Genomic DNA, 17292 nt, shown 5'->3' on the forward strand with positions numbered 1-17292 from the left:
CAGCAGTTGTGGTGCAAAGAGAAGTACTGATCTGGATATTAGGATGAAAGTGAAGTCAAGGAAACACCTCCTCACTCCCATAAAACTCACCTCTAAAACCACCATCCTGGTATTTTTGCATCCCCAGCATCCACCCCTTGACCTTCATCTCATTCTCCTCAGCCATACCCTGGTTTTCTTTCCCTTCCCTCCCTCTTTCCTTCTGTCTCCTCTTCTCTCTTTTCCTCCATTAACACAATCTGTTGTGTCAACTCCAGGTTTCTCTTCCTCCTTGTGTTTTGAGGAAAGGAATGCAGCCATGTACAGTTTTCCCTTTAGCTATAATCCCAAAGCAAGCAGATAAGTCTTTGTGGTGGTCTGAGGGGAATTTACTATTAGAAACATTAGGGTATCCAACAGTGGGTAGAAGTAAAAGGAGAATGTTCACATTTCAAGCTTCACCATTAGAATCTATATCACCTTCATGCAACTTTATCTGTTTTTCTCACTGTTGTTGGAATAAATTGAAAAGAGAAATTTAAGAAGAATGATGCCCCTCAACCTCCAATCCCTGTGATAGATGGTCTGTACAGTTCTTGTGATTCATAAATTTTGCAGCTCCCCCTTGCTTCCTTTGTGGTTCCCACGTGGCTCCCACCATGGCTCCAACACACTGAAACTTTTGAAGCTGTGGTTATAAAGGTGGAATGATCAGGGAAAGAGAATGGGTGGATTGGGAGTATAGACTCCAAGGTTCCATTCTCCTTCTAGTACCTAAGGAAGGAGAGAGAGCACTTGAGCTGAAGTAGAGTTAGAATCAGTGGGTAAACAATCAGGTAGGCAAATACACGTTAAAAAGAAATTACTCCCTGGATGAGCATCTAGCCCAGGTACTCTCCAGACCTTTAGAGCTTTCTATTTCACAGGCAGAGCTTTCTACAGAAGATTGGTGAGTGAGATATGCCTGATTCTATTTCCAAGACAACGTGTAGGGGATAGGTAATTTTAGCCTCAAAACTGGATCATTTAACACACTATCCCACTAAAATATCACTCTACGTTATGGATGGGTCCTATATTCTATTAGTATTATATATCAGGTACATTATGGATTTAATAGGGTTTTGTAAGAGGCCAGGGCCTCTAACTTCCTTTTGTTTTATGAGAAAACTCATCCTGAGGACCACACAAATAGATTTTTGGTATCTTGTAAACTAAAGATCAGCTTGTAAACTCAGTGAACAAATATTTTCTGTTTCTCAACTGAGAAAATTAAATAAGGAAATCAGCATAATCAACTTAAATTTGCTCACTATGTTTATAAATAATACAAGTATGTTCTCTTTCAATATTTTATATCTTGATGGATTTTCATGAATATGTAGATATTTTAATGACTAAATACATACCATACTTGTTAGAGCCAATAAAATAGAATAGCTTTCCTGTTTATAAGATTCATATATTATTTTAATTACCAAGAAAATTGCAAAGGGTTACTAAAATGCAATAACAACAATAAATTAAGCATTAATATGATAGCATATAAATATAATAAAACTTCTATTCATTTACCTTGATTTATGTGTTAATTTGCTTAGTTTCTGCTTAGAAATAGCTCAGTATATACAATGGAGAAATCTAAGAGACAAAAAAAATTGACTTTTCTATTTATAAAAAGAATCAAGTAAATATACATTTTTCCTTCCTAATGGATACTGCAAAACAAATTATCTTACCTACTTTGTCTTCCCTCATAATGGTTTTGCCTACTTTCATACTTCAAGGAAAAGAGGGGAAAAAACGTTAATGCAATCATCTCCACTTTATCAACTTGTAATTTAAAATAATCACAGAAGACATATGAGCCCCCTACGTTTAAGTAGCTCTCACTTTAATAAGAATTTCAGTAATTGATTTAATATTTATTTGGCCTGAATAATGAAAGTGAAATTCTCTGCCACCACTTCATCCTCATCCACTTGGTTGCCCAGCAACATAGAACAGAGCAGAGACCCAGCAGAACAAAAACAGGCTTAAGGATCACAGAAACTGATTATAAGAAACTATTTCTTCCCAATTAGATAAAATCTCATGATTTTATGTATCTCATGATTTCCATATCTAATATGTGCAAGAATGTACATATAAATTTAATCCTCATAAACAGTAGGAGTTGTGACAGTTACCTCTGATGAAATTTAGTTAACAAGCTTGCTTTAGTTATTTAAATAGAGTTTCAGGTAGTAATTTTCCCATAGCCTCAATTTCTTTCCTTAAGAAAGAATATGAGAATTAGAGTTATTGCCCTCAGGGATTGAGGACTGGGGGTATAAAAGCCAATAGAAAGGTGTGCCTTGTAAAACAGGGTCTCAATTTAAAACAAACCACAGTTCTTTATGTGCAAGAATTAGAGCTTATCTAACTAACATATGAATTTGATCACAAACAGGTTTGTCTGTAGCAGTAAAGTTGAAGTGTTTTTAGGATTTTTGGATGCTTTTCAGATTATAAGAATCTTTTTAATCAGCTGTTTAATTTCACTTGAGAAGTAAAATTATAAATATGTTAAAGCCAGATATAATTTAATCTAACAGAAATCATTATTCATCAGTGCCAAAGACATATTGATAAAAAAATTTCAAAGAATATCTTATCTATGAGAGGTAATGGAATGAGTTTCCCACGGGGGTAAGGAAATTTTTTGAGAGTATTTTCATATAATAAAAGACTAGTGCCATATGAGTGTCTGTTTGAATTTGGAGCAGACCTTTTCTCTTTAGGTTAAAAGGATATACACAACTGCTTCCTGAGGTTTCTCGAGCTCTGTGATTCTGCAGTATACTTTAGAATATTAATATTTATAGGTATTAGGTGTCTTAAAGGTAGCATTCTAAATTAAAATCAGCAACATTTGTAAGATTTAAAATGAGGAAAATTCACTCATATATTTTTACTGTACTTTGATTCAAAATGCCTTATTTACTTAGAGATAGTATTGTAAATAAGAAACGGGGCAAGATGCCACAAAATGAAGCAACTCTTCTATAAACTTAATTAAAATCATGATGATACATTCAGCCTTGAGTTTAGTTTTATTTTCAGCTAGTCATCTGCAGCCTTGCTTCCCACAGAGGGAGATTGCCAGTCTCACAACACACTGTGCAGCTTGGATGAACAGTATTACAGGCTGCTTATGAGCATATTACATCTGGGATCTGTGGAGAGCAGCCAGAGCAGCAAGACAGCGATGCTGAATGCAGGGTATTTTCTAGGTAGATTTCCTAGCCACCTAAATGCTCACCACTTTTCTTCAATACAGTGTTCAGAATGCAGTAAAAAAATGTATTTCCATTTTAACTGTTGTTCCTGGTAAGATCAGCAGGTTACTCTGATTTTAAAATTTTGGTTTTAAAGTTGTTCATATGATCATGAGTCCTTTGCTATGGGCATATTTGTGTTCTTCAAGTTATATTTAGTGACTTTGTAGCTGAAGTGGTAAACTAGTTTTAGCTCCGGCAACTGAAGCAGCCATTCTACTGCTGACACTTGGTTAGTCTGCCTATACTGTATGTCTGTGTCAGAAAGTGTCATGCCTTTTATGTATCTGTGAACATGTGCACATACATTCAAAGGATAGCAACACAACAAAAAGACAGTGTGGAAGATCCATTATTCAGGGGCATGGCAGGTTTACATCTTGGGATGTAGGTATTCATCCAAAAAATACTAAAGAACTATGAGGGGCTAAGAACTCTGGATACAAAAATAAATAGAGCATTGCCCTGATCTCCAGTGGTTTGTAGTCTAGTTTACTTGGCTGCAGCAGAGCAGGGCATATAAAGAAAGGCTGGAGCTTGAAATGAGGTCCATCCTTCTAAGAGAAGAGGGCAAATGGTAGGACATTGAATTCATCTGCAATATCTATGATGTCCAGTGTAGCAAACAAGTCTCCACAGCATGTGGTGGGCAGCAGTTGGAGGAGTATCCAACTCGAAGTCTTGAAATATCCTAAAAGAAAGATACTGTGCAGGGAAGAGTCAACATAGCAGGTCTAAGACTGCTATCCTTAGGAACACTGGCTTTTAAGGTTGGCCTTTGGCTGGTGTTTGGGAACTTGAATGATCAAGTTTCCTAGACTGATTTAAAACTTTCTCTAAATGGCAGGAGTGGCTCACTGTGTACTATGTCTAAACTATTTTCACAATGTGTTTTATACTGAATATCCATTTTCCTTCAGAGAGGCTGGAAATTTTGTACATGCTACAAAAAAAAAAATTTAAAGCAAATAACTATTTCTGTCATTCGTTTTTAAAGAACCAAGGAAATATAGAAAATATAAAAACACAAACAGCTGCAATTCAGGGAGTAAATAAAGGAATGACACAGGCCTTAAATTTAACAGCCTCCAAAGCCACCTGCACTGTATCATCAGTGAGGGGGCTCTGTTACAAGGGCAAGATCCTCCAGCCTATGTGACTGTCCCCCAATAAAATACCCTGGGCACTCATTCTTTAATGAACTTCCCTGGTAGACATTTCACAGGTTCTGTGACAACTCATTACTGAAGAAATTAAGTATGTCCTGTGTAACTAAACTGGTAGACGCTTGGAAGTTTGCACCTGGTTTCCTAAAGACTTCACTCTAATAGGCCTTTCCCTTGCTGATTTTTACTTTGAATCCTTTTGCTGTAGTACATTGTAATCATACATATAACAACTTCTTGGTTCTGTGAGACTGTCCACTGAATCACTGAGACTGAGGATGGTTGTAGGGACACCCCCAACAAAGGCAGAATCTGAATTTCAAACTAATACGTAATAGCAGGAGATCTGATGGATAGCAGTATCTTATTTATTGTCCATAAGTCCAAATATGAGACTCCAAGAGATATTGGTCCAGTTTGAAGTACCTTTTCTTCACTTCCTCTGACAATATAAGAGGCATTCAGCCTACCCTGTTTTTTCCACCTCCATGGCCATTAGTTTTGAGTGATGGGAAACTTAAGCTAAATTGGAATTTATTGATTCTCATAACTGAACAATTCTGGGATAGAACTTGTTTCGGTTTGATGCTTAGCTCAAATTACACTTTCCTCTATGATCAGGGACAAGACAAATATGCCCACTATCACCACTCCTATTTAACATACTACTGGAAGTTTTAGCCAGCACAATCTGGCAAGAAAAAGAGATAAAAGCTATCCAAATTGGAAAAGAAGAAGTAAAATGGTTTCTGTTTGCAGATGACATAGTATTACATATATTAAAAAAAATCCCAAAAAGTCCAACAAAAACTGCTGGAACTACTAGACAAATTCAGTAAAATTGCAGAACACAAAGTGAACATACAAAAATAAGTTGCATTTCTATACACTAACAATGAATTATCTGAAAAATAAATAAAACAATTCTGTTTACAGTAGCATCAAAAAGAATAAAAAACTTAGGAATAAATTTAACCAAGGAGGTGAAAGATATACTGAAATCTCTGAGTATACTGAAAACTCTAAGACATTGGTGAAAGCAACTGAAAGATTTCCCAGTTGCTTATTTGAAGAAGACACAAATAAATGGAGAGATAGCTTGTGTTTATGAATTGGAAGAATTAATGTTGTTATGATATTCATACTATCCAAAGTCATCTATGGATTCAATTCATTCCCTATCAAGATTCCAATGGCATTTTTTTACAAAATTATAAAAAACAGCCATTAAATTTGTATGGAACAACAAAAGACCCTGAATAGCCAAAGCAATCTTGAGAAAGAAGAACAAAGCTGAAGGCATCACATGTCTTTATTTCAAACTATATTACAAAGCTATAGTAATCAAAACAATATGGTATGGGCATAAAAACAGACACAGAACAATGGAGCAGAATAGAGATTCCAGGAACAAACCCATACATATATAGGCAACTTATACTTGACAAGGGAGCCAAGAATACTTATTGAAGAAAAGGTAGTCTCTTCAATAAATACTGCTGGAAAAACTGGGTATTTACATGCAAAATAATGAAAGGATGCCTGACTTAACACCACTCACAGAAATTAGCTCAAACTTGGTTAAAAACTTAAATGTAAGACCTGAAGCCATAAAAATCCTAGAAGGAAACATGAGGAAAAAGCTCCTTGACACTGGTGTTGGCAATGATTTTGTGGATATGATACCAAAAGCACAAGCAACAAAAGCAAAAATAAACAAGAGTGGCTATATCAAACTGAAAGTCTTCTGCAAAGCAAGAGAAATGATCAACAAAATGAAAAGGCAACCTATGGAACAGGAGAAGAAAATATTTTCAAACTATACATCTGATAAGGCCTTAATATCCAAAATTTATAAGGAACTCATACAGCTCAATAGCAAAAAAAATAAAATAATCTGATTTAAAAATACGCAAAGGAGTTGAATAGACATTTTCCAAAGAAGATATACAAATGGCCTACAGTCACATGAAAAGACATTCAACATCACTTATCATCAAAGAAATCCAAATCAAAACCACCATGAGATATTGCATTACACTGTTATGAAGGCTGTTATTAAAAACACAAGAGATAACAAGTGTTGGCAAGGATGTGGAGAAAAGGGAACCCTTTTACACTGTTGATGGGAATGTAGGTTGGTACAGCCACTGAAGAAAACAGTATGGCATTTCCTCAAGAAATTAAAAATAGAACCAGCATATGATCTAGCAATTTCACTTCTGGGTATATTTCCAAAGGAGATGAAATATCTCTAAGAGATGTGTACACTCTCATGTTCATTGCAGCATTATCTGCAATAGCCAAGACATGGAAATAGCCTAAGTGTTGGTCAACAGATAAATGGTTAAAGAAAATTACATATATATATATATATATATATATATATACACACACACACACACACACACTCTTATGCACACATATACAGTACGATATTATTCAGCCTTAAATTAGAAAGAAATCCTGTCATTTGCAACAGTGTGACTGAACCTTGAGGACATTATGTTAAGTGCAATAAGTCAGACAGAGAAAGACAAATACTACATGATCTCACATATATGTGGAATCTAAAAAACCAAACTTCCAGTTATAAGATAAGTATGTTCAGGGATGTAATGTACAACAAGGTGACCATAGTTAACAATACTGTACTGTATATTTGAAAGTTGCTAAGAGAATAGGTCTTGAAATTTCTCACCACACACACACACAATTGTAACTATGTAAGGTGAAGGATGTGTTAACTAACCAATATATTCATATATCAAATTTTTAAAATCCCTGGTACACATGATAAATTTTATAACTGTGTCTTCAATATTTTTGTGCCTTCTGAAAAATTTCTGCCCAAAGTAGCTAATCTATCCAATACCCTTTTTTGATTAAAGGGCTGATCACATAGATCAGTTTGAAATCCTTTCTTGTATTCCAATTAAGTCCTATACCTAGATTAATGAGATGAATGCCTTATTTCAGGTTCAGAATATTATTCAGACTTTCTCTAAGTAATTGATCCTGTGCCTATCATATCAATTTAGATTTTTTAGCCTATTTTTCCACCTAGATTGGCTAACTGGATTCAAATTAATTACTGGATTCCTATGGCCTTTTAATTCTGTCTCTTCACCTTATTGCTTGTCTACTAAGCACAGTAATTTAACTTTCCATCACCTTGAAGAAAGGAAATTAGTTTTTTATGAACAAATGTTTCCTGGAATGTGGTCAACCTTTTGTATGCAACTCAACAGGGAATAAGATGCAGAGTAAGACATTGAATTCTTAAGGGAATTCATTTCCCAGTTGCTTATTTCTTTTGAGTTGGAACATGAAACTGCTGTGCCAGTCATCTCATTCACAGTAGATAACTAAAATTATTTAAATTATGTAAATGTAAAATTACATAAATCCCATTATATTTTATTCTTTCTATTAGCCTATAAGGTAAATGAAGATGACTCTATGGGATACATGAGTTACAAGGCAGTGCAAGAAAATGGTAACCTCTGCCTCTGACATGCTAAGCCTACTTTAGACACATCTTTTTCTAGGGTTCACTTTGGTACAAAAAATATTTCTTCCCTCTTATGATTTTAATTTAAGTATACCTGGCAGAGCTTAAAAACAACATAGATCTTCTATGGTGTGTACCAAGGATATACCACTGTTTAATTCATTACAAGCAGGATGAACAGAGCATTGAAATAATACTGCACACTGGTAGGGGGAGAAAAGGACACATTTCAGTTTAAAAATAGTTCTCTCTCATGTGCATACACACATTTTTTTCACTCATTTGTTTTCCTTCTCACCCTCCTTTTTCTTCCGTCTTTCATTTTATACACAAAAATGAAGAATGTGTTAAATATCCTATACAGCAAAGTCACACCATTTATACATTTAACTTGTTCATGCTGAAAGAGAATAATCCAGGAGATATAAATTGTGTGGGTGACTATAGTTCCAGTCCATGAACATATGTCCCAGATAGAGCAGTAAAATGGGAAATTACAATTTGCTGTTTTCTTATGATGTCTCAGTTACCTGTATATCTAATAATGTGAATATAATGCTGACTTGTGTGTGAATCCTTAATTTAAAGATACATATGTTTCATATAAAATAGACCTAAGGACAAGTCAGCCATTATACTTTGCCTGGAGTCTAGCTAAGGAAATAGTAATCTGTTTAGTGATAGAGGAAAAAAACCTGAATACAACATGGAGCTCTTTATTTTATTTTTTTTAACAGCTTTACTGGAGTATAATTGCTTTACAATGTTGTGTTACTTTCTGCTTTATAACAAAGTGAATCAGCTATACATGAACATATATCCCCATATCTCCTCCGTCTTACATCTCCCTTCTACCCTCTCTATCCCACCCCTCTAGGTAGACACAAAGCCCCGAGCTGATCTCCCTGTACTGTCTGGCTGCTTCCCACTAGCTATCTGTTTTACATTTGGTAGTGTATATATGTCCATGCCACTCCCTCAGTTTGTCCCAGCTTACCCTTCCCCCATCCCCGTGTCCTCAAGTCCATTCTCTACGTCTGCGTCTTTATTCCTGTCCTGCCCCTAGCTTCTTCAGAACAATTTTTTTTTTTTTAGATTCCATATATATGTGTTCATACAGTATTCGTTTTTCTCTTTCTGACTTACTTGTATGACAGTCTCTAGGACCATCCACCTCACTGCAAATAACTCAATTTCGTTTCCATTGTATATATGTGCCACATCTTCTTTATCCATTCATCTGTAGATGGACACTTAGGTTGCTTCCATGTCCTGGCTATTGTAAATAGTGCTGCAATGCACATTGTGGTACATGACTCTTTTTGAATTATGGTTTTCTCAGGGTATATGCCCAGCAGTGCGATTGCTGGGTCTTATGGTAGTTCTGTTTGTAGTTTTGTAAGGAACCTCCGTACTGTTCTCCATAGTGGCTGTATCAATTTATATTCCCACCAACAATGCAAGAGGGTTCCCTTTTCTCCACACCCTCTCCAGCATTTACTGCTTGTAGATTTTTTGATGATGGCCATTCTGACTGGTGTGAGGTGATACCTCACTGTAGTTTTGATTTGCATTTCTCTAATGATTAGTGATGTTGAGCATCCTTTCATGTGTTTGTTGGCAGTCTGTATATCTTCTTTGGAGAAATGTCTATTTAGATCTTTTGCCCATTTTTGTATTGGGTTGTTTGTTTTTTTGATATTGAGCTGTATGAGCTTCCTGTATATATTGGAGATTAATCCCTTGTCAGTTCCTTCGTTTGCAAATATTTGCTCCCATTCTGAGGGTTGTCTTTTCATCTTGTTTATGGTTTCCTTAGCTGTGCAAAAGCTTTTAAGTTTCATTAGGTCCCATTTGTTTATTTTTGTTTTTAATTTCATTTTTCTAGGAAATGGGTCAAAAAGGATCTTGCTGTGATGTATGTCATAGAGTGTTCTGTCTATGTTTTCCTCTAAGAGTTTTATAATGTCTGGCCTTACATTTAGGTCGTTAATCCACTTTGAGTTTATTTTTGTGTATGGTGTTAGGGAGTGTTCTAATTTCATTCTTTTCCATGTAGCTGTCCAGTTTTCCCAGCACCACTTATTGAAGAGGATGTCTTTTCTCCACTGTATATTCTTGCCTCCTTTATCAAAGATAAGGTGACCATATGTGTATGCATTTATCTCTGGGCTTTCTATCTTGTTCCATTGATCTATATTCCTGTTTTTCTGCCAGTACCATATTGTCTTGATTACTGTAGATTTGTAGTATAGTCTGAAGTGAGGGAGCTTGATTCCTCCAGCTCCGTTTTTCTTTCTCAAAATTGCCTTGGCTATTCAAGGTCTTCTGTGTTTCCATACAAATTATGAAATTTTTTGTTCTAGTTCTGTGAAAAATGCCAGTGGTAGTTTGATAGGGATTGCACTGAATCTGTAGATTGCTTTGGGTAGTACGATCATTTTCATAATGTTAACTCTTGCAATCCAAGAACATGGTATATCTCTCCATCTGTTTGTATCATCTTTAATTTCTTTCATCTGTGTCTTATAGTTTTCTGCCTACAGGTCTTTTGTCTCCTTAGGTAGGTTTATTCCTAGATACTTTATCCTTTTCGTTGCAATAGTAAAGGGGAATGTTTCCTTAATTTCTCTTTCAGATTTTTCATCATTAGTGTATAGGAATGCAAGAGATTTCAGTGCATTAATTTTACATCCTGCTACTTTATCAAATTCATTGATTACATCTAGTAGTTTCCTGGTAGCATCTCTGGGAGTCTCTATGTATAATATCATGGCATCTGCAAACAGTGACAGTTTTACTTCTTCTTTTCCGATTTGTATTCCTTTCATTTCTTCTTCTTCTCTGATTGCTGTGGCTAAAACTTCCAAATCTATGTTGAGTAATAGTGGTGAGAGTGGGCAACCTTGTCTTCTTCCTGATCTTAGTGGAAATGGTTTCAGTTTTTCACCATTGAGAATGATGTTGGCTGTGGGTTTGTCATATATGGGCTTCATTATGTTGAGGTAAGTTCCCTCTATGCCTACTTTCTGGAGGGTTTTTATCATAAATCAGTGTTGAATTTTGTCAAAAGACTTTTCTGCATCTGTTACCATGATCATATAGTTTTTGTCCTACACTTTGTTAATATGGTTTATCACATTAATTGATTTGCGTATGTTGAAGAATCCTTGCATTTCTGGGATAAACCCCACTTGATAATGGTGTATGATCCTTTTAATGTGCTGTTAGATTCTGTTTGTTAGTATTTTGTTGAGGAGTTTTGCTTCTATGTTCATCAGTGATATTGGCCTCTAGTTTTCTTCTTTTGTGGCATCTTTTTCTGGTTTTCGTATCAGGTTGATGGTGACCTCGTAGAATGAGTTTGGGAGTGTTCTTCCCTCTGCTATATTTTGGAAGAGTTTGAGAAGGATAGGTGTTAGCTCTTCTCTAAATGTTTGATAGAATTTGCCTGTGAAGCCATCTAGTCCTGGGCTTTTTTTTTTTTGGAAGATTTTTAATCACCGTTTCAATTTCAGTGCTTGTGATTGGTTTGTTTATATTTTCTATTTCTTCCTGGTTCCGTTTCAGAAGGTTGTGCTTTTCTAAGAATTTGTCCATTTCTTCCAGGTTGTCCATTTTATTGGTATATCGTTTCTTGTAGTAATCTCTCATGATTCTTTGTATTTCTGCAGTGTCAGTTGTTACTTCTCCTTTTTCATTTCTAATTCTATTGATTTGAGCCTTCTCCCTTTTTTTCCTGATGAGTCTGGCTAATGGGTTATCAATTTTCTTTATCTTCTCAAAGAACCAGCTTTTAGTTTTATTGGTCTTAGCTATTGTTTCCTTCATTTCTTTTTCCTTTATTTCTGATCTGATCTTTATGATTTCTTTCCTTCTGCTAACTTTGGAGTTTTTTTGTTCTTCTTTCTCTAATTGCTTTAGGTGTAAGGTTAGGTTGTTTAGTTGAGATGTTTCTTGTTTCTTGGGGTAGGATTGTATTGCTATAAACATCCCTCTTAGAACTGCTTTTGCTGCATCCCATAGGTTTGAGGTCATCGTGTTTTCATTGTCATTTGTTTCTAGGTATTTTTTGATTTCCTCTTTGATTTGTTCAGTGATTTCTTAGTTATTTGGTAATGTATTGTTTAGCTTCCATGTGTTATATTTTTTACAGATTTTTTACTGTAACTGATATCTAGTCTCATAGCTTTGTGGATGGAAAAGATAGTTGATGTGATTTGTTTTCTTAGTTTTACCAAGGCTTGATATGTGACCCAAGATATGATCTATCCTGGAGAATGTTCCATGAGCACTTGAGAAGAAAGTGTATTCTGTTGTTTTTGGAGGGAATGTCCTGTAAATATCAATTACGGCCATCTTGTTTAATGTATCATTTAAAGCCCGGGTTTCCTTATTCCTCTTCATTTTGGATGGTCTGTCCATTCGTGAAAGTGAGGTGTTAAAGTCCCCTACTATGATTGTGTTACCGTCGATTTCCTCTTTTATGGCTGTTAGCATTTGCCTTAAATATTGAGGTGCTCCTATGTTGGGTGCATAAATATTTACAATTGTTACATCTTCTTGGCTTGATCCCTTGATCATTATGTAATGTCCTTCTTTGTCTCTTGTAATAGTCTTTATTTTAAAGTCTATTTTGTCTGATATGAGAATTGCTACTCCAGCTTTCTTTTGATTTCCATTTGCATGGAATATCTTTTTCCATCCCCTCACTTTCAGTCTGTATGTGTCCCTAGGTCTGAAGTGAGTCTCTTGTAGACCGCATATATATGGGTCTTATTTTTTGTGTCCATTCAGCCTGTCTCTGTCTTTTGGTTGGAGCATTTAATCCATTTACATTTAAGACAGTTATTGATATGTATGTTCCTATTACCATTTTCTTCATTGTTTTGGGTTTGTTATTGTAAGCCTTTTCCTTCTCTTGTGTTTCCTGCCTATAGAAGTTCCTTTAGCATTTGTTGTAAAGCTGGTTTGGTGGTGCTGAATTCTCTTAGCTTTTCTTTTCTGTAAAGGTATTAATTTCTCCTTTCAATCTGAATGAGATCCTTGCTGGGTAGAGCAATCTTGGTTGTAGGTTTTCCCCTTTCATCACTTTAAATATGTCCTGCCACTCTCTTCTGGCTTGCAGAGTTTCTGCTGAAAGATCAGCTGTTAACCTTATGGGGATTCCCTTGTATGTTATTTGTTGTTTTCCCCTTGCTGCTTTTAATATTTTTTTCTTTGTGTTTAATTTTTGGTAGTTTGATTAATATGTGTCTTGGCGTGTTTCTCCTTGGATTTATCCTGTATGGGAGTCTCTGCGCTTCCTGCACTTGATTGACTATTTCCTTTCCCATATTGGGGAAGTTTTCAACTATAATCTCTTCAAATATTTTCTCAGTCCCTTTCTTTTTCTCTTCTTCTTCTGTGACCCCTATAATTCAAATGTTCGTGCGTCTAATGTTGTCCCAGAGGTCTCTGAGACTGTCCTCAATTCTTTCCAGTGTTTTTTCTTTATTCTGCTCGGAAGTAGTTATTTCCACTATTTTATCTTCCAGGTCACTTACCCCTTCTTCTGCCTCAGTTATTCTGCTATTGATTCCTTCTAAATAATTTTTAATTTCATATATTGTGTTTATCATTGTTTGTTTGCTGTTTAGTTCTTCTAGGTCCTTGTGAAACTTTTCTTGTATTTTCTCCATTCTATTTCCAAGATTTTGGATCATCTTTACTATCATTACCCTGAATTCTTTTTCAGGTAGACTGCCTATTTCCTCTTCATTTGTTTGGTCTGGTGGGTTTTTACCTTGCTCCTGCATCTGCTGTGTGTTTCTCTGCTTTCTCATATTTCTTAACTTACTGTGTTTGGGATCTCCTTTCTACAGGCTGCAGGTTCATAGTTCCCGTTGTTTTTGGTGTCTGCCCCCAGCGGGTAAGTTTGGTTCATTGGGTTGTGTAGGCTTCCTGGTGGAGGGACTAGTGCCTGTGTTCTGGTGGATGTGGCTGGATCTTGTCTTTCTGGTGGGCAGGACCACTTTGTTTTGGGGTGTCTGTGAACTTATTATGATTTTAGGCAGCCTCTCTGCTAATGGGTGGGGTTGTGTTCCTGTCTTGCTAGTTTTTTGCCATAGGGTGTTCAGCACTGTAGTTTGCTGGTCATTGAGTGGTGCTGGATCTTAGCATTAAGATGGAGATCTCTGAAAGAGCTTTTGCCATTTGATAATACGTGGGGCCGGGAGGTCTCTGGTGGATCAATGTCCTGAACTCAGCTCTCCTTCCTCAGAGACTCAGTCCTGACATCCGGCTTGAGCATCAAGACTGTCAGCCACGTGGCTCTTTCCTGATATTATTTTCTTCTTGAGGGCCAGCAGTTGCTCATCTGTGTATCTCCATTGTTTGAAAACTAGCTGATGCCTCTTAAATGTCTTGAAAAAGCATCATAGAGACTTGAGGTGTAGGTCTGCCTCTTCAGTTCTTCATGGCCGGCCAATTAGCTGTGCTTTCCCTGTTATCAGTTTGTCAAGTCAGAGAGTCCAGGTAAGACGCTAAATGCACAAAATAATCCATCTTGCTAACTCTGAAGGGTTGCTAAATCCATAGGATGCAACATTGAGCTCTTGAGGGGCAGAATGTGGTATGTCAATCTTCAAAGGGACATAAAAATACTATTTACTGTATTTTAAGGGTAAAACAAAGGATTTTGAGAGAAAATTATGAGACCTTTAGAGCCTAATCATCTCCACTGTATCATCACCATCACCATCATGTCTTCACCCTAATTATACAGGCATAGTGTTTGTAAGCCTCATGTAATATTTTCAAAAAAGCTTTGTCTTTCATTGGTTCTTTTCCGTGAAATAATTTGATAATAGTTATCACAGTCTGAAAAGGAGACATTTGACCCATCAAATTCAATTCTAGAATTTTTTCCTAAGGGAATATTCCTGCATATAGAAAAACATATGTACAAATATATTCACCGCAGGGCTTTTTCAAGAACAAAAATAGGAACAAAAACCTAAACTTTCAACAATGACAAACTGTTTAATAATTCCACCTCAATATAACAGTGTACTGTTAAGTCATTATTAATAACAAATGATGTCTATAAAGTGTTTACCATGTGCCAGGCACATAATAAAATTACATGTATTAATGTAGTATAATTCTTAACAGCCATTAGGTTTTGTCTAAAATATTATATTTGTATGTATTTAGTTTATATATGCCTGGATATATTTTGTGATTTATGAATATATTTGTACAAGAAAAATTTTAGAAGACTATAACAAAAATGTAAATAACAATATAGGTGAAATAGGTTAGAATGATTTCTTTTATTGAAATATTTTTAATATACAAAATTATATTTCAGGTATACAGCATAGTGATTCAGTATTTTTACAGATTATACTCCATTAAAAGTTGTTACAAGATAATGGATGTAATTCCCTGTATTATACAATATATCCTTGTGCTTATCTGTTTCGTACATAATACTTTGTATCTTTTAATCCCATACCCCTAATTTGTCCTCCCCTTTTGCTCTCCCATTTGGTAGCCAAGTTTGTTTTCTATATCTGCGAGTCAGTTTTTGTTTTACAAATACATTCACTTGTATTACTTTTTAAGATTCCACATAAATGATAACACACTGTATTTGTCTTTCTCTCTCTGACTTATTTTACTAAGTATAATATTTTCTATATCCATCCACATTGCTGCAAATGCCAGAATTTCACTCTTTTTCATGACGAATATCTATTGTATGTATATATGCCACATCTTCTTTATCCATTCATCTGTTCATGGGCATTTGGGTTGTTTCCATGTTTTGGCTAGTGTAAATAGTGCTACTGTGAACATTGGAGTGCATGTATGTTTTCAACTTACTGTTTTTGTTTTTACTCGTTTTATACCCACAAGTGGAATTGCTTGTGTCGTATGGCAGTTTTCTTTTAGTTTTCTGAGGAACCTCCATACTGTTTTTCACAGCGGCTTCACCAATTTACATTCCCACCAGCAGTGTACAAGAGTTCACTGTTCTCCACATCCTCTCCAACATTTATTATCTGTAGACTTTTTGATAGCCATTCTGACAGGTGTGAGGTGATACTTCATTATTGTTTTGATTTGCATTTCTCTAATAATTAGCAGTGTTGAGCTCTTTTCATGTGTTTGTTAGCCATCTGTATATCTTTGAAAAAATATCTATTCAGGTCTTGTGCCCATTTTTTGATTGGGTTGTTTGGTTTTTTGATGTGTACTTGTATGAGCAGTTTATATATTTTGGATATTAACCCCTTATCAGTCATGTCATTTACAAATATTTTCTCTCATTCCATAGGCTGTCTTTTCATTTTGTCTGTGGTTTCCAGTGCTGTGCAAAAGCTTTTAATTCAGGCCTACTTATTTAGTTTTGCTTTTATTTCCTTTGCCTTAGGAGACAAATCCCCCCAAAATTGCTACAATTTATATCAAAGAGGGTTCTGCCTGTGTTCTCTAGGAATTTTATGGTGTCAGATCTTAAATTTAAGTTTTTAGTCCATTCTGAGTTTACTTTTGTATATGATGTGAGGAAGCATTCTAATCTCATTCTTTTCCATGTAGCTGTCCAGTTTTCCCAGCACCACTTGTTGAAGAGACTGTGTTTCCTCCATTGTATATTCTTGCCTACTTCATCAGATATTAATTGACCATACGTGTGTGGATTTATTTCTGGGATTTCTATTTCATTCCATTCATCTATGGGTCTGGTTTTGTACCAGTTCCTTGCTATTTTTGATTTTTTTTTTCATCGAGGCACAGTTGATGTACAACATTATATAAGTTTCAGGTGTACAACATAGTGATTCACAATTTTTAAAGGTTATACATCATTTATAGTTATTATAAACTATTGGCTATATACCCTGTTATAAAATATATCCTTGTAGCTTATTTATTTTATACATAGTGGTACAAACTACTACTAATTGTAGTTTTTACCTCTTAATCCCCTACCCCCATACTGTCCCTCCCCACTTCCCTCTCCCCCCCAGGTAACCACTGGTTTGTTCTCTGTACCTGTGAGTCTGTTTCTTTATTGTTATATTCACTCGTTTTTTTTTTTTAGATTCCACATGTAAGTGACTAACATATAATATTTGTCTGTCTCCATCTGACTTATTTCCTTAAACATAATACCCTCCAAGTCTATCCATGTTGTTGCAAATGGCAAAATTTCATTCTTTTTTATGACTGAATAATATTCCATTATGTATGTCTAAGATTCCACATACATATAAATGATATAATATATATATACCACTTATTGAAGAGACGGTCTATTCTT

The 17292-nt window shown here is 35.4% G+C and overlaps 1 protein-coding gene across 1 annotated transcript in view; it reads left to right on the forward strand.

Annotated features, from left to right (window-relative positions):
* SLC2A13 (solute carrier family 2 member 13) overlaps nt 1-17292 on the forward strand; it is a 428575-nt gene that overhangs the window by 260029 nt on the left and 151254 nt on the right.

Source organism: Tursiops truncatus, chromosome 11 (genome assembly GCF_011762595.2).
Source record: "Tursiops truncatus isolate mTurTru1 chromosome 11, mTurTru1.mat.Y, whole genome shotgun sequence".
Taxonomy (NCBI): Eukaryota; Metazoa; Chordata; class Mammalia; order Artiodactyla; family Delphinidae; genus Tursiops; species Tursiops truncatus.